Here is an 18,456-nt window from a genome sequence, read left to right on the forward strand (position 1 = left end):
TTGGTCTGGAGGCATGCTGCCGCTTAGACTTTCATTGTGCAAGATTAAATATCAACTGTTTTGTGGTATTCGTTTACTCTCGCCCACATTTGAGACCGCAAAGAAAAACGTCCTGCTAACGATGCTAACGACAGCAAGATTAATGACCAACGACAAATAGGGAATGATTGTACGAAGCTTGACACAAACCCAACGAGCGATTATAAATGCATAGAGGATTTGTGAGATGCAATACCATTTGAGTTGCACTCAAATATTTTCAAGCGCTCAATTGTGAAACTCTTTTACTCAGCGCAGGCTCTAAGCAAACCATCAAGAGAAAAATTTCAAAAAAGGCAGGGTTCGGGAAAAATCATTTCATATGGCTGCCTTAGTACAGCAGCTTTTCAAAGGCATGGATTTAAAATTAGTGGAAAATAGGAAAGATTTAAAACAAGTAAAAACGTGGTAATTTCGGCAAACAACTCCACTACCATATCCATAGTAATATGCAAACAGGGGCTGGTCTGAATCCTATCTGATATCTGGGTCCCAAGTCCTCCTATACAAGGCACAGTTTCAGCGAAATTGGGCATCAAAACCCCTTTCTATGGGATTTAGAGCTTAAACTGGGAGATCAATATATCTAAATACAGTCTGATGTGGACCTTAAGCAGGTCGGATGACGGGAGGCTTAATACAAGTTATTTTGTCAAATTCCAGTAAAATCGAATAATAATTGACCGTCAGATCGGTCTACATGGTAGCTGTATCTGAACAATTGTCCAATCTGAGCCATATTTGAGTCGGATGTCGGGAGGCTGCTTCAAATTTTAACGAAATCGGTTAAGAAGAGTGAAGACCCTCAATCGGCAGATCGGCAGCTATATGACAGCTATATCAGAATATTGTCCGATCTAGACCATTTTGAGGTGTGATGACGGAAGGCTTAAAACAACTCATTGTTTCGAGTTTCAGCGAAACCGGATAATAACTACGGCTTTTTTTGGGCTTAAGACCCGCAGATAGGTCGCTATGACAGCTACATCTAAATATGGGCCAATCTGAACCATATTTATGTCGTATGTCGCTGAAAGCTGAAAGCAATTGACTATTTCTGATTTCATCGAAATCGGATAATAAATGCGCCTGTTGCGAGCTCAGACCTTTAAACCGGTATATCGGTCTATAAGGCAGCTAGGTGTAAATATGATCTGATTTAGGCCATATTCGCTTTGAATATCGGGGCCCCTAGTATGACTTCGTGTTTCAAATTCCAGCGAAATCGAACAAAAAAAGTGGCTTTAACGGGCTTAAGACCCTAAATCGCCGGATCGGCCTATATGCCAGCTATAGTCTGATTGGGATCATTCAAGAACTCAACCTGCGTATAGAAGAATTACGAGTCTGTGCAAAACTTCATATCTCAAGACTGTAAAGTGATTACAACTGACGGTCACAAGGACGGACAGACACACTGACCTCATTAGATCGTCTTAGAATTTTACGACGATCCCAAATATACCTACCTTGCAGGATCGGTAATGGATATTTTGTTGTGCTAGTTCGTTTGTCTGTTGCCGAATGGCCGAACCGATTTGGATGAAATTTCACAGATGATAGAGTTGGAGACCCCGGTGAAAATAGGGTAGTACATTTTTTGACATCCGAAAAGGGTGCGGAGCCTCCTCCTTACCACCAAATTTCAAAAACGCCAGATGGCTGCACCGATTTAAGCGAAATTTTGTATGCCTGCTTATGGTACCCCAAAAAAACGAAATTGGTATAAATTATGCTGGGTGGACGTCTTATCACAAAACCCATATGGGTATCAAATAAAAGATATTTAAAAGTAGAGTACGAACTTGGTATACTAATTTCACCCAAAGTGTTCCACCACTTTTACCGCTTTGGGCAATATGGGTACAAATCTGGCATAGGAATTTATTCCTCGGTGTCAGGACATATTTACCGATTGGGACAATATGGGTATCCAATGAAAGGTATTTGGTAGATGAGTACACATCTTTATAAGTATTTGCTCGAAGGTGTCGACGGGGCCTCCCCAGCCCTAAAAACCCCCAAAACGGGCATGAATGTCGAACGTCACAAAATGGATATCAAATCAAACTTCTTTGGGAGTTGACTACGGATCTGGTATACACATTTGGCAGAATATGGGAGCGGTCCACCCACTTAATAACCTTCAATGGGACATGTAGCTTGATCGGGTTAATATGTAAAAAGGTGTCAAGTTCCGAACTTTGGATACCCACCACCTCGGGTATATATGTAAACCACCTTTCGCCAAAATACGGTGAAAAATGCATCCCTTATGTCCCATGGCAGCTATATCGATATGCGTTCCGATTTGAAACAAATACTAGGAAGTACAAATCATTGTTCAATAAACCGATCTGAACCATATACGATACGGATGTCGAAAAGCCGAACATAAGTCACAGTGTCAAATTTCAGTGAAATCGGATTATAAATGCGCCTTTTATGTGGCCAAGACTTTATGGCAGCTAAATCCAAATCTGCACCGCTTCGGGCCAAGTTGCAGAAAAAACTCGAAGAGCCCAACACAACTCACTGTCCCAAATTTCGAGGAAATCGGATTATAAATGAGCCTTTTTTTAGCCCCAAAGCCTTAAATCGAGAGATCGGTCTATATGACAGCTATATCCAAATCTGGATCGATCTAAGATGAAGAACGTCGAAGGGTCCAACACAACTCACTGTCCGATCTGGGATCTTGACTTCTTGAGCCTCTAGAGGTCGCTATTATTATCCGATTTGCCTGAAATTTTGTACAACGGATCCTCTCATGACCATAAACATACGTGTTTATTATGAATCGGTCTATAGCCTGATACAGCTACCATAACAATCGATCTCCCTACTTTACTTCTTGAGCCCCCAAAGGGCGCAGTTCTTATTCGAATTGGCTGACATTTCAAACAGGTCTCCAACATATAATTTAAGTGTGGTCTTGATATCGCTCCAATAGCAGAGCAAATCTTTTCTTTTATCCTTTTTTTACCTAAGAAGAGATGACGGGAAAAGAACTCGACAAATGTGATCCATGGTGGAGGGTATATAAGACTCGGGCGGCCGAGCATAGCACGCTTTTACTTGTTTTTAAATAAAATCCCTATTTGGTGTAAAATCAAACATTTGGTCGAAAGGTTAACCGGACTGCAGTTTCTGGGATTCTATTCCTTTATCAGCGGCCTTCTTCGACGAATTAACCAGTCAATCATCGATGTTATGAGCTTAACTTCGAAGAAAGCTGTCAGTAGTAATTTTGAAAACATTTTTGATTTACATACAGCTCCACTATTTGCGGAGAGACTGTAAAATTTCAAGCGGCCACCTTGATTCGCCCGAAAGTTAGCCTGCTTGTAAAAAACCTTTATACAAAGAAGGGTAAAAAAGGTGTCACTCACTAAAATGTATGTATTTTCGAACCCTGCATTCAAGCTTTTCACACTTTCTCTCTCTCTTTCTCTCTCTCTCTTTTTCGCACTGCTGCTATGTCTCTGTTTGTTTTTCTCTGGAAGAGAGAATTCTATCCATGCGAGCCTATATAACTTATATAACAACTAACGTCAATGCCGTTCAGTAACTTAAAGTCCATCGGCAAATACAAACATTGCAAACTTTGACAGGCAGGTTAACAGCCACTTCCTCTGTGGAGCTTTTTTATATGTAGCGGCAAGTGTACGAACACACGAAAGGGGAACTCAAAATATTGTTTACACTCTTCAAAGCAAACGGCAAAATCACATCAAGAGGTGTTGATGACAAGTTTCTTTTGCTGCTGCTGCTGTTGCCGCAGCTGCACACTCATAAGAACAAGCTGCACCAATAAAGTCCCCAATGCTCATGCATAGCAATTACTTGTAAGGCAGTGCCATTTGGGGGTGGACTACAAATCCCTCATCAGCTCAATCCTCTTTACTCACATTCTTATTGCCATCACTGGCAAACTACTTTTTAGCTGGTCATTGCAATTCAGGCCAACAGATGCAAGTGTAAATTGAAATTAAACTGAGCAAGTGCTAAGCAATTCCGCCACATAGACGGACTCAAATGATTGCCAGTGCCAGTTGACATGACATTAAATCAAAGGCAACCATGATGGCTGACATTAGGCGGCAACTGGGCGAAAAAGGCAAAGAAAAAAAACAAAAGAACCAACCGACCGAGTTAATTGCTGAATGAGCAAAGCGTGCTGCCCATTGGGTTCAAATGGCCACGCTTATCGTTGATTTTCATTTTCTTAACGAACAAAGGATACAAACCAAAGGAACCCCCTATCTTTGTGGTGTGTTTGAGGACAAAACTCTTTCCAAGACTTTGAAAATATTCCCAGCAAGTTTATGGGGTGGCTACATTTGAAAGAAACCAATTGTAGCTATGCTTTGATTATACTTTTCCAATCTTTTCTAGGTTTTGTTGCTGTTGTGCGTTCCTCTGCAAACTGTGCTAATATATCATTGAAAATGACTACTCTCCCTCGGTTTTGCGTTTGACACTTTTGTATTCTTTCAAAAGAAAAGATCATTAGATTAATACGTCTTATACTTGTTGACATTCATATAGAATATGGACTACATACATATGTATGTAGTATCTATGCCAACTGTGTATTAGGGTGGGGGGGTAGAAGATAAAGTGAAACAAGGTGACCTGCATTTAATCGCATATTCGCAATGAGGCTGCAAAAATTTCCCTCACACACTCAGTGTATTCTGTGCGGATCAAAGAGGATGCAAAATAGAAGAGAGGGTTTCTGCCGTACCGTAAAAAACAAGCATTGAAGTCACAACATGTTCCAAGTATTCCAATTGGATTCACGTTGAGGGTTGCTACATTTTCGGGGTTTTCTGTTTTGATTCGGGCATTTGTTCGAACAGTTTTCGACATTTTTCTTTGATTCTATTTAACATGCTCTTTGGCGCTGATCACCTAGCGAATGCCATTTTTAAAAATTTCTCTCAAAATTCATTCACTCTCTCATAGTAGTTGGTCGAAATGGCTTGAACAGCTTGTCTTGTGCAGTTTTCACTGCAGGTGTGTGAGGGCCCTAAAAAATCATAACATGCGAATGCTAGTAAGAGAAAAGGGAATGGTATTGAAAACTAACAAGTAAAAGTGTGCTACGTTCGGCCGGGCTGAATCTTATATACCCTCCACCATGGATCGCCTTAGTCGAGTTATTTTGCCGGCATCTCTCTTTAGGATAAGAGAAAAGAATTGCTATGAAAATGCTATTGGAACTGTATCAAGTTATGCTCCGATTAGGACCATAATTGAACTAAATGTTGGAGAACATAGTAAAATTTCAACCAAATCGAATAAGAATTGCGTCCTTTGGGGGCACAAGAAATAAAATAGGAAGATCGGTTTATAGCGGAACTGTATCAGGCTATAGACCGACTCAGACCATATTTGACACGTATATTGGAGGTTGGATAAGAATTGAGATCGTTGTTGGAAACACGTTATGCTAAATTTCATCCACATCGGAAAGGAATTGCGCCCTCTAGAGACTCAAGAAGTCAAGACCCCCAGATCGGTTCATATGACAGCTATATCAGTTTATTGTCCGATTTCAACCATATAAAATGCAAAATTTCCGCCAAATCGGATAATAATTGCGCCCTTTAGAGGCGTCAAGAAGTCAAGATCCCAGATCGGTTTATATGACAGCTATATCAGGTCATGAACCGATTACAACGATACTTGTGACAGTTGTTGGAAAGTCATAACGAAACACGTCATGGAAAATTTCACCCAAATCGGATAGGAATTGCACTTTCCAGAGACTCAAGAAATCCTGACCCCGGATCGGTTTATATGAAAGCTTGTCAGATAATGGACCGATTTCAACCATAATGAGCTTATTTGTTGGATATTAAAAACAAAACACCTCATGCAAAATTCCAGACAAATCGGATAAGAATTGCGCCCTCTAGTGGCAGACAGATGGACGTAGCTAGATCGACTTAAAATGCCCATTAAATAGGCATTTATGACCCGATTTTACTGAAATTTGAGTTATTGTACAGATCAGTAGGTAAGTATTGGTCTAATCTCGCTCCTTAAGAGCCAGTGGGCTATCCTCGGATTCAGGCGCCATTTCGAACCTACGGCCTGTCTACATAGTGCCCAACAAATGTGAGCCTTCACGGTACGCTCCTGAATGTGACACTACCAATTCAGTTTCCTGTCCAAGATCACACCTAAGTATTTGACCTTGTCAGATATCGAAATCGTCGATAGTGGTGCGTTAAATTGGCGAACAGGCATATTTCAGTCTTCTCTGAGTTAACATTGAGACCACTAGGTCTAGCCCAGTCATATGCAAGACCCTTTGGGCTCTTCTGCATAGTTGGTTTGGATCCTTACTCCTTAGAAGTTTTATAACATTGTCTGCGTAGCAGACGGGTTTAAATCCCTCCTCAGTCAGCATCCGTAATAGGGAAGTGTTAATATTCTTATGCGTCTTGACATTTCAAGGCGGACATTTAGCCTGTCCATCTTTCTCTTCATAGGACTGGCAAATTATCGATAATCGCAACATTCGATATTTTCGATAGTTTTAATAATAAATATCGATACTATCGTTGATTTCCTTCCCATCACCTATATTTCAAATGAAAACGGGAAGTACAAATCGGGAGATCGATTTTTACAGAAGCAATATCAATGCACAGACCAAATAAATCCAAGGTTAATAAAGTCAGTTGGAAGTCATGCGAGAAATCATTGTACAAAATGCTAACCTAAGCGCCCTCTATAGGCGTATAGCAGACGAATGAAACTTGGCCCTCTATAGGGCAAGCGCCCTCTATAGGCGCAAAGCATCTTAAAGGATACATTCAGTGTAGGATTGCTAATTTTTGTTTAGTTTAGCCAAAAAATTAAATATCGATAGTGCCATCGATATTTTGCCAGCTCTATCTCTCGATCCCTCGGTCCGTCCGTCTGTCTGTCAAAACCACTCTCACTTTCAAGGGGGTTAAGCTAGGATATTGAAATGTTGCACAAATACTTCCTATTAGTGCACGTCGGCTGGGATAGTAAATGGTCCATATCGGTCCATTTTGAGATATAGCTGCATTTAGCTCGGATCTTGACATCTTGGGAATCTAGAGGGCGCAATTTGGTTGAAATTTTATCGGTGTTTTGTTTGATTTTCAACAAGTGTGGTCCAAATCGCTTTATAACCGATCTTTTGATTTGACTTCCTCAGCCCATAGAAGATACTATGATCACCCGATTTGGCCTTAATTTTACATGTAGAATTTTGCCATGGCTTTCAACAGCCGTGCCAAGTATGGTCCAAATAAGTTTATGTAGCTCTCATGTGAACCGATCCCCCGAATTAAGTTTTTAAGCTTCAAGCGGGCGCAATTATTTGGCGGAAATTTTAAATGTGGTATTATTTTATGACTTCTTATAATCGAGACAAGTACGGTCCATCTGTGTCTGTATGGATGATCTCCTATATATTTGAATAAGTCACTCAAACAACGTGTCAACTCCGATCCATAGTGGAGGGTATATAATATTCGACCCGGCCGAACTTAACGCGCTTTTATTTTTTATTTGTAAAGATTGGATTCGGCATCGATTACATTAATGAGTGTTTGACATGCCTTCAAGTTATCAACTCCGTCCAGGTATAAAATACTGTTTGCCAACCTCTATCTTCCCATCTTGTTCCTTGCGTCAATTTTGATTTTAACGGGTAATAAAACGTGACCGTGTGTAACATAAACACCAATCGCATATAAACATTAACGATGAATAGTTCACATAAAACAAAAATATTTTATTTTATATTGACCGTAGATATAGCCCCCATGCAAGGGTAACCATATATGAGGCTTTCCATAAGAGAAAACAAAAAAGTAAAAGCCCGATAAGTTCGACCAGGCCGAAAGTTGGACACCTGCCCCCATGTATTTTGTTAAAAATTTAAACAGAGAAAGCAAATCAGCGTATGAATGAGACTTCTCGAGGCTAAAGTCCTTAAATCGGGGCTTAGCTATCGACCTATCGAGGGATCTTGTGTCAGTGGCCCGAGTTACCCCAAATTCCCCCGATCATAACAATATGTGACTCAAATGAATTGTATCGTAAAGTACGTGCCTTACTCAAATTTGGAATTTAGTGTAGAAGAGACCGCCTCACCCAAAAAGGCCTCAAATGGCAAGAGAACATCTGCTTAAAAGTATTTGAGTGAAAAATACGAAATGAATACCAAATTTAGTGCCCTGTGAAAATGAGAGATTTGCCAACCCCCACACAGACTGCAAAGATATTTCAATTCCAAATAGAGGCCAAGCGTCTAAGTGGAAGCTGAAGAGTGCGAATCTGTCCTTTTATTTTTTTTTTTGTTTTCAGTAACTAAGGTTCTTCCATCTCAAAAACCTCTGCACAGGGACACAACTTTCTCGAATAAGCATAAAATTTAACGAAAAATGTTTATGAAGATTACATTTCCTAATAAGATCAAGAAATTATTCGAAAAATGTTTTCTGATTAACAAATTTTCAACTTAATTTTTATTCAAAATATACTGTGGTTGATATTTTCTTGGAAAATTACTCATATAATGTCATTAAGATTCTTGTTGAAATGTTCATTTAGCACTAGCAAGCCAAATCGTGTATGCCCCTGTGTGCGAGTGTGTGTGTGTGTGTGTGTGGGAGGATTGCTTCGTAGATTGTTGGCTACAACATTGTTGACCCACTCGATGTCTGCTCTTGATGTAGTTTATATTCCACATTTCATTTTAAACGCCAGTGTAGACAAGGCAAGCAATAGCTTGAGCATTAATGTACATTTAACTCACACACACACAAGTATACAAACAAACACACACACACACACACACATTGAAATGTATACAAAAAGGCCCCTCACAACATTTGGAGAATTATTAGTTTATGTATGTTGACGTCGAATGCTTGTTGGCGATAATGGCTAAATGGCTGAATGGCACGTGGACACCAGATGACGATGAATATGCGACAAAGTGTGCTAAATTTGTAAGCATAACTGCAAGACCGCTCAAATGTCGCCTGTGTATCATTGTGTTTCGTTGGCGTGCGGCAGAATTTTATTTCGAGAAAATAGACGTAAAAAGATTTTGATGTATCACAAGCCAGACCAGATTTTACCTTTTAAGGATAAACCAACCATCTACCAACTGTTGATTGTGTCTGGTCGATTGTATGTGTGTGTGTGTATATGGTTTAATGGTGTTGTGCCAGCATCAGTTGAGCGAGTTTTGGTCGTAAACACATCTTAAACACGTCATTAAGCAGCTGGCATCCAGAACTTACTGTTTGTTGCCACTTTTCTGGTGGCCATTATTTTATGGGCATTTTTCGATTAGTTTTTTCGCTGTTTCTTATGAGAAACAGCGAACAGTACCTGTTGAGTCTTACGACTTTTAAATTTTGTCTTTAATTTATGGAAAATATTCCATTGTTTGCAGTTTTTGTGCATCATCACATCGATGAGAAGTATATGGCCAAATTCTTGTTGACTTTCGAGAATTGTTTTTGCTTTTGGCGAAGGCCTTGACATGAAAAAGTGTGGGGGTGTTGGCTTTGTTAGGCAGGTAAACATTCGGTAGGCGTCTTTGTTAGGCATTGGCATTTTTAACAAAAATATGCAAAATCACAAACGAACGCGTATGAGTCCATGGGGTAAACCAAAAAAAAAAATAATAATAACGCACTTAAAATATTAGAAGCAACAGGACATTGCAATGGGAGAGACAAGAGAGAGGGTAAAAGGGAATGGAAAAAAGACAAAATTTCCATAAGAATGATAAATTTTGAGAATCTAAATTATTAAAATTTTTTCGTATATAGAAGCGCAAGCGTAAAAAATAGGATATTCAATGGGAAAAAAGTTGTCGGTTGCTAGCCACAAACCTGTTTTTCCGTTTTTATGTCCGTATGTCTTCTTCGTGTATAAACACGCAAACGTAAAAAAGAGGATGGGATCAAATGGGGAAAATATTGCCTTAGCAGAATTTTGAAGTAATAGCGCCAGTTACTAGCCGGAAATCTCGTTTGTGTTTCCGTTTTTCTGTGCGTCTGTCTTACGGTCTGTCTGCCTATTTGTACTTCGTCTTTTTATCCGTCTGCCTTTGGACTGTATTTCTGTTCGTCTGCCTTTGGATTGCCTATCTTTCTGTCAGAATGTCCCTCGGTCCGTTTGTTTTTCGGTCCATCCGTCCAGCTGTCTGTCTGTCCATCTGCCTTTTTGTCGATACGTCTTTCTGTCTATCCGTCTTTCAGTCCATCCATCTTTTTGGACGTGTCTTTCCGTCTGCGTGTCTTTCTGTCCGTCTATCCTTTTGGCCATGGCCGTCTGTCTTCCGGTCCGTTTGTCTTTCTATCAGTTCATCTGTATTTCTGTCTGTTTTTCTGTCCATATGCCTTTGGGTCACTTGTCTTTATGTATGACTAACTTTCTATCCGTCTGTCTTTTCAGTCTGTCTGTCTTTTCGATCCATCGGTCTTTCTGGCCAACTGCCTGTCTGTCCGATTGTCTTTTTGTTCGTCCGTCTTTCCGTTCGTCTGTCATTAAGTTCGTCTGTCTTTCAATTCGTCTGCATTACGGTCCTCCCGTTTTTCGGTCCGTTTGTCTATCTGTCCATTTATCTTTCTATCAGTCCATCTGTCTTTCCGTCTGTCTTTCTGTCCATCTGTCTTTCAATCTCCAATTCCTCCTAATATTCATAAATCCTGCGCCCAGCGCGAAGACAGCAAGCTGAGATTGCAGTGATCCCTTTGATGAGATCAGGCTTCCTTAGCCTTAGTCTCTTACCCGCAAGAAAATCGCCCTAGGCGCTATGCGCGAAATCAGGATAGTCAACGTATATCCTACCAGACAATCGCCCTGGGATAGATTCACTGATTCCATAACCAACACTCGCTGATAACCGTTTTCCATGATAGCTCTTCAATAACTTCATTACTAGCAACCTTCTGAGGGACAGAAACCTAGCCAAGCGCTCCCATTAACCTTCTATGCTTCTTGTATCTCTCAACAAGTCTCAACCTCACACAACCCGTGGAGGTCAAAGTTTTCAGCGTCAGCTGGCTATCCACATATACCGTGATTATCTGACAGGACATTCACTCCTGCTTTGAAATCGTCTCCAGAGTATCTAAGACCACAAAACCCTACGTCTAATCCGCTACACTAGCCTCACTCTCTCTTGTTTTCTCTCTCCAGTAGGACGACGTTCAAGTCATAAATTAATAAAAGATATCAGGGTTGGAAAATACAACATTTTAAATGGTACTAACTTTTTGGACCGAAAGGGTACTTTTTGCATTGCAAAAAGATTTGAAAATTATTTAAGTGCAGAGTACTGATTACACTGTACAACTGGCCCTTACATATATTACCCTAACCGAAGATGAAAGGTCCCCCCATCTTTTGTGTTAGTAGTGAAGTATAAATTTGATACATTTGACTGTACATCGGAAGTAACCCAAACACGGATAACAGATATTCAAATTTTGAGTCAAGTACCCAGAGGGAACGCCTCAACCTAAAACCCTACAAACCAACATATAGACCAATGGGTACAATATGGGACCTAAATGAAAGGAATGACAGGTGTCAAATGTCAGGGGCCCTTCCCACTCCCAAAGCCTTCTAGAGGCTCAATAGGTCATATAAGGCGACTCGTCCATAAGGATTTTTTTTCTAATTGTGAACTGATATTGCCCCATTAAAACATTTTTTAATGGGGGCAAATTCAACAGTCGGGCGGACATAATTTAATCGAATGACTAACAAGCGAATATCCCTAATTTAGCGTGATGCATTTCCTAAATTAAGAAGTATTTGTCAGTAGAAAAATCAACGCTCGAAAATATCTGAATTTTTAAGAAATATTCTTAGTGCATCAAAGGGTTCTAAATCGGTAGCGGGTGGTACTCCCTCTTACTCTTTAGGTGGAAAAAATACTGTAGAAATTACTAAAGTACTGACTTTTCCATCCCTGAAGGTGATTATACCGGCATGAAGCCTGTCGCCACTTGTTCACTCTGTACTACCTCGAAATATCAGTCGCCTTAACATTCTTATTCAATCTAGCCATGAATAAAACTCCACTCCTTCTATCCGATTAATCATGCCTGCTTTTACTCCTTCATCGTTAAGAGCACAGCACAGGTTATTTCCATTTCAACCTTCTTTACTCAACCCTTAGTTACAATTTTACCTTTTTTCACACTCGAATTGTCTGATTTTCTTCATTCCAATCAATAATACTAACCCCCACTGACACTTGTTTTTTAGTTTTCCACAGAATTGTTTTTGTACAATTTTCTAAGTGACTGAGTCATAGAATTTCATCTATTTATGCGTCCATTATTTAATCACCCCCTCCTCGAGCTTCGAGAGTATACAAGTCCACTAATAAACAAAAACCGGCACGACTCACCGAACGCCTTCCCTACATGGCCACTTTGTAATTATTTTCAACAATGCCTTATTCGTAGGCAGTGTGGCTAAGCCAAAAACAAGCCAGCAACCAACTAACACTTGTGAAGAGAGCCCGTCAACGATAATAGCAATGAGAGAAAGAGAAAAACCTAAAGAGAGGAGTTGAAGGCACAGGTTGGCAAAATAACCGGCTATTTTTTTTTTTTGCTTATGTAGTACTTGAGAGTGAGTGTGGGAGGTAGGTTTGAAAACATCCTAAAACACTGTTCAAAATACATTTATTTTGAACATGAGAGATAACGCATTAGCATTTCATAGCCCACGCGTTGTTATCTTATAGAGTCTGTGTGCTGTTTAGGGTCTATTTGTACGATCGCCTATCTCATAAAACCAATACGCACAGCCGTATAAACCCTGCATGTGTACTTTTAAAAAGGGAATAGATAATGAGTCTAAGAAATGCATGTGTGTGTTTACTTAGGATCGTAAAATATCAGATAAGGAGAAACGGAGATATCACTGCGTTGGTATCTCGTTCTAGTTTAGTTTTAAGATTTTCATTTATTGTAGTGATAGGAAATTTGAAAATAAATGGTCAGTATAAATCTAGCATCAGAGAAGTGCGTTTTAGATTCAGCTCAACAAACACTGAGTCGTGATATTGTGGGGCAAGAGTGATTAATAGCCGAACGTTCGCACACACACACACACACATACAGCAGCTTATACTAATGAGTAACAGCCGAATAGAAGATGTATGAAAAGGTAACCGAATATCCAATTGAATAACAGGTGTGAATTAAATAAAGTTGAATTTAATTGAATAAATTTGAATAAAAAAAAAACATGGCAAGTCTTTTTTATCGCTTTATCTGCATGCTTATTGCATAAAAAGTACATAAATGTAAACTTTATACATATATGTATATATGTTTGTAATATTTTCATTTAACATATGTATTAGCAACGCGGGCACGTACTTCTTGAATTTGTTTTGGCATTAGAAAGTGACTCAAATGAAATCAATGTTCATTTCGCTTATTTGGATTAACCACTTTGCCTATGCTGCTGCATGGCTTGTTTTTCTATTTGAACAAAAACATGGTGAATGCTAATTTTATGTAAACTTCCGCATGTTAAAGCGAGCTCATTGCTGCTTCTAGGGAATGACTAACCCGAAAGAGGGCAGCATGCATGTAAGTAGTATTTCAATTCCATATGGTGTGTTAGGTAGGCCACAATGCATTTCAAATAGCAGCGGAAGTCTCTGGCCATACGTCAATCTGAAGCAAAATGCCAATGAACCGAAACACACATTCAAGCAAAGAATGCAATGGATCTCCTTATAAGGCGGAATGATCACAAACCAAAACAAAACAAGTAAAAATGTATTTGGTTCGGCCGTACCGAACTTTGGATACCCACCACCATTACAGCTAGTATGGATCATATTCAGGTCCCGAGAACTCCTATACAAGTCGCAGTTTCAGCGAAGTCTGGAAACATATCCGCGTTTTATGGGATTAAGACCTTAAATTGGAAGATCGGTCTGTATGGCAGCTATATCTTAATATAGTCTGATCTGGACCATATTAGAGTCGGATTGAACACTCACTGTTTTCGGATAATAAATGCGCCTGTATCAATCTATAGGGCAACTATATACAAATATAGTCCGATATGGGCCATATACGGTTCAAATATCGGGGCCCCTATTGCAACTTCCTTTAAATTTCAGCGAAATCAGACAAAAAAAATGCGACTCTTACGGACTAAATCACCAGATCGGACTATATGTATGTATGACCGATTTGGCCAATTCAAGAACTTAAGCTGCGTATAGAAGAAATACGAGTCTGTGCAAAATTTCAATTCAATATCTCAATTTTTAAAGACTGTAGTATGATTGACTGACCGGCACACGGACGGACTGACACACGGACATCGTTGAAACGTCCTAGAATTTTACGACGATCAGAGATATATATATTGGGTTGCCCAAAAAGTAATTGCTGACTTTTTAAAAGAAAGTAAATGCATTTTTAATAAAACTTAGAATGAACTTTAATCAAATATACTTTTTTTACACTTTTTTTCTAAAGCAAGCTAAAAGTAACAGCTGATAACTGACAGAAGAAACAATGCAATTACAGAGTCACAAGCTGTGAAAAAATTTGTCAGCGCCGACTATATGAAAAATCCGCAATTACTTTTTGGGCAACCCAATGCGGGTGTACAATTACGATTGCTCAATGAAACGTCAAAATTTGCCATGCTGTCAAAAATCTTACTAGCCCCTGGGCTACTCAAAAATTATTCACCACACTTAACGTCATATTTTTACTATCCCCACAACTTTGCTACCATTCGACACACAGCCAAAGTAAATAAAATAGGGAAAACATGGTATGGAAACAAAAACATTTGATTGCTGTCAAATTTCAGCGGCTATTCCGAAAGCAAAATAGAATACCAACCCTTAGCAGTGAAAAATAACAAAAAAGAATAAAGTATTCTATCGTGTGAAGCCGCCTTTCATTCGTTTTACTTACTCCTTTATGCTCTGAATTTTATGTAGTGAATGCTGTTGCCTTATATTCACTTACCTACATATGTAGATATTATGCGCATTTTTCCTTCTCATTTACTTATTGTCCATATCTCGTCGTATGCTTTCTAATCTAAACTTTTGGTTATTGTCTGTCTATATGTACACTGTGATTATCCGCATTTTTTGTGTATTTCGTCTTTATCGTTTCTTCGTACTTTTTGCACATTAGAAAATACAATATTTTTGATTTAGATTTTTTTCTGTTGTTTCACATTTGTCGTTTGGCCATCTTTCTTCGCTTCACACTACTACAATTCCCACATTAAGAATCTATTTTTAAAGTCTGATGTGTGTGTTTACAGAGAATCAAATAAAAGCAAACCACACAGAGATGGATCTTCAAGTGGCTGCCAGAGTAGCATACAATGCTCTTCCTCAATGTGTCCACCTTTTCTCTTAAAAAGAGCACACTAACCCAATAAAGGCGGTGTGAGGAGGAGGGGAAACGGAACATATGACACACATTTGTGTTTGTATATCAATCGTTCAATCGTCAGAGCAACAAAGCAGCTGACGATGATGATGATGATGATGTTGATGGCTGTGATCATTCAATCAAATTAAAACATTTTTGGAAACGGTATAAAAAACGCCTCATTATCAATGAAGCGTCGTTTTATGGGGAGGTGAGTGAGCACAAGCATCACAAGCATCAATAATGGGAATTGTGGGGTAGGCACAGTAGGCAATATTCGTTTATTGAAAAACGAAAAAAAAGGAAAAAAAGATTGCAAACAAAATCGTTCCTATAAAAGTCAAACTATATTTGTTTTCATAATGAAACCGCTCTAATGAAAATAATTTGGAAGCGTAATCTGACACCAAAAATCTCAGTCCAAGAATCGGCGAAAGAGCAGTACCACCCAAAAAAGCACTTCAAAAATAGCAAAAAGACTAATCGCCTTAATATGGGAAGCAAATAAAATGTGTTTAGGAGAAAATACTGCGGAGCGTGCCAGGTTCAGCAGAATCCCCCAACCATCGACAAATGAAAAATCTAATTGAATTATTGCCAGCTGCTCACAAGGTCTTTTTTAGACAGATAAACGCATAGTACGTAATCGGCTTAGAAAGTCAAGGCGCTGAATATGTAGGGTTTCAGGTACATATTTCAGTGAGCAAAATCCATGATGGTGGGTATCCATGATTCGGCCCGGGCAAACTTAACAAAAATGCAAATTTTGCCCATGAACATTCCACTAAGGAACAGGGGCAAACTTCTCACATACCAATGTGTGCAGTCCGATTCAAGTTTGAGCTCAATGATAAGGGGCCTCCTTTTTATAGCCGAGTCCGAACAGCGTGCCGCAGTGCGACACCTCTTTGGAGAGAAGTTTTACAGGACATTGTACCTCGCAAATGTTGCCAGCATTACGAGGGGAAAACCATCGCTGATAATTTTTTCTGATAGTCTCGCCAGGATTTGAACCCAGGCGTTCAGCGTCATAGGCGGACATGCTAACCTCTGCGCTACGGTGGCCTCGTCTTGACATTCCAAGTCGATTTAGCCTTGTCCGTCTGTCTGTCGAAGGCACGCTAACTTTCGAAGGAATAAAGAAATAGACGCTTGAAATTTTGCACGAATACTTCCTATTAGTGTAGGCCGGTTGGGTTTGTAAATGGGCTATATCGGTCCACGTTTTGACATAGCTGTCATATAAACTGATTCTGGATCTTGACTCTTGAGCTTCTAGAGGGCGCAATTATTATCCGATTTGGATGAAATTTTGCTCGAAGTGTTTTGTTTTAACTTCTAACAACTGTTCTATGTAAGGTCTAAACCGGTTCATTACCTGATAAAGCTCCCATATAAACCGATCTCGGATCTTGGCTTTTTAAGCCGCTAGAGGGCGCAATTATTAGCCGATTTAACTGAATTTTGCACAAAGTGTTCTGCTATGACAACAGTGCAATGTATGGTCTCAATCGGTTCATAACTTGATATAGCACCCATATAAACCGATCTTCCTATTATGCTTCTTGAGCGTCTAGAGAGCGCGATTATTATCCGATTTGGCTGCACATTTTGCACAATGAATTTCACTTTGGTCTCCAACAGCCAAACCAAGTATGGCTCTTATCGGTTCATAACTTGGTGTAGCCCCAATAGCATAGCAATTCTTATCCATTGTCCTTTGTTTGGCTATAAAGAGATATCGGGCAAAGAACTTGACAAATGCGATCCATCCTACATCGTACTATATCTTAATATAACCTCCCCATGGACCGACCCCCCTGTTGTAAGGTCTTTATCCCATAAAAATCGCATTTATTGCCCGATTTCCCAGAAATATGACACAGTTTTGCTGTTTGAAATCCACGCCGAATATGGTTTAGATTGGACCATTTTGGGTATGTCCCCTATATAGACCGATCTCCTAGTTTGAAGGAAGTTAATGGGTAAACTGCCTAATTTTTTGGCCGATTTTGTTGAAATCTGGAACAGTGAAAAATATAAAACACCTCCACAACCTCAAAAACTCCCAAAAAAGACATGAATGTCCAACATCACAAAATGGGTCTCCCTTCAAACCGGCTAAATATTAGGTATTTGAAAGCAGAAAACTAATTTGATATCCAATTTTGGAGCCAAGTGTTTGGGGGTAGTCTCACCCCATAAACTCCCCCTATACCAATTGCACTTGCGGCTCAAATAAAAGGAATTTAAGAAGAATAGTAGTAGCTAATAATTTTTCCAGGGTTAAGTGCGTGGGTGGCCGCCCCACCCTACATACCCCTCAAACTGCACATATTTGTAGATTATTGCAAAAAGGGGCTCAAATGTGATATCTGTTTTATGGCCAAGTGTTTCAGAGACGACTCATCTCACATATATCCAGACTATAGCAATATATAGCTCAAATGTGGTTTTTGGGAGCACCGTATGAATCTGATAACCACTTTCTTGGCAACGGGTTAGGCTATTCCAATCCACCACCAAAACCAAGAAAATGAAGGAGATCTAACATCCGAACTTTAATGGGCGAACCCTCCCCTTACCCTATTCGGCCGACCGACCTCCAAGGCCAGCCAAATGAAAAATTAAACTAATAATGGCAATATTAGGAGAAAATGAAATGTATTTGATACGTGGGTGTCCAACTTACCCCCAAAAACATCCCCATACCGGACCTATTTACCGACCATAACAATATAAGGCTCAAATGAAAGAAATTTCTGCAAGGCCGTACCAGCACCCCCAAACAGGACTTTTTGCCTGACCGTGCCAGTATAGGGCTCAGATAAAATAAGTGAGTGAAAGAAGGCGCAGCGGAGCGGGCCCTGTCCAGCTAGTACAAATACTCGAGGTGGTGAAAATGCAAAGTTCAGGCCGGCCGAAATGAATGCCTTTTTATTGTTTT

At 39.6% G+C, this 18,456-nt stretch overlaps 1 protein-coding gene across 3 annotated transcripts in view; it reads right to left on the bottom strand.

Annotated features, from left to right (window-relative positions):
• Positions 1-18,456, bottom strand: part of LOC106089613 (serine/arginine repetitive matrix protein 2) — a 119,575-nt gene that overhangs the window by 89,534 nt on the left and 11,585 nt on the right. The window contains exon 1 of one of the 3 annotated variants that reach the window (XM_059361145.1): positions 15,094-15,324. The exons of 1 other annotated variant lie outside the window; for it this stretch is intronic. The gene's annotated coding sequence lies outside the window, so the exon portion shown is untranslated. Of the gene's footprint in view, positions 1-15,089; positions 15,325-18,456 lie in introns of those variants that run through there. One more of the 3 variants, XM_059361160.1, reaches the window with a different exon arrangement.

This window comes from Stomoxys calcitrans, chromosome 1 (genome assembly GCF_963082655.1).
Source record: "Stomoxys calcitrans chromosome 1, idStoCalc2.1, whole genome shotgun sequence".
Taxonomy (NCBI): Eukaryota; Metazoa; Arthropoda; class Insecta; order Diptera; family Muscidae; genus Stomoxys; species Stomoxys calcitrans.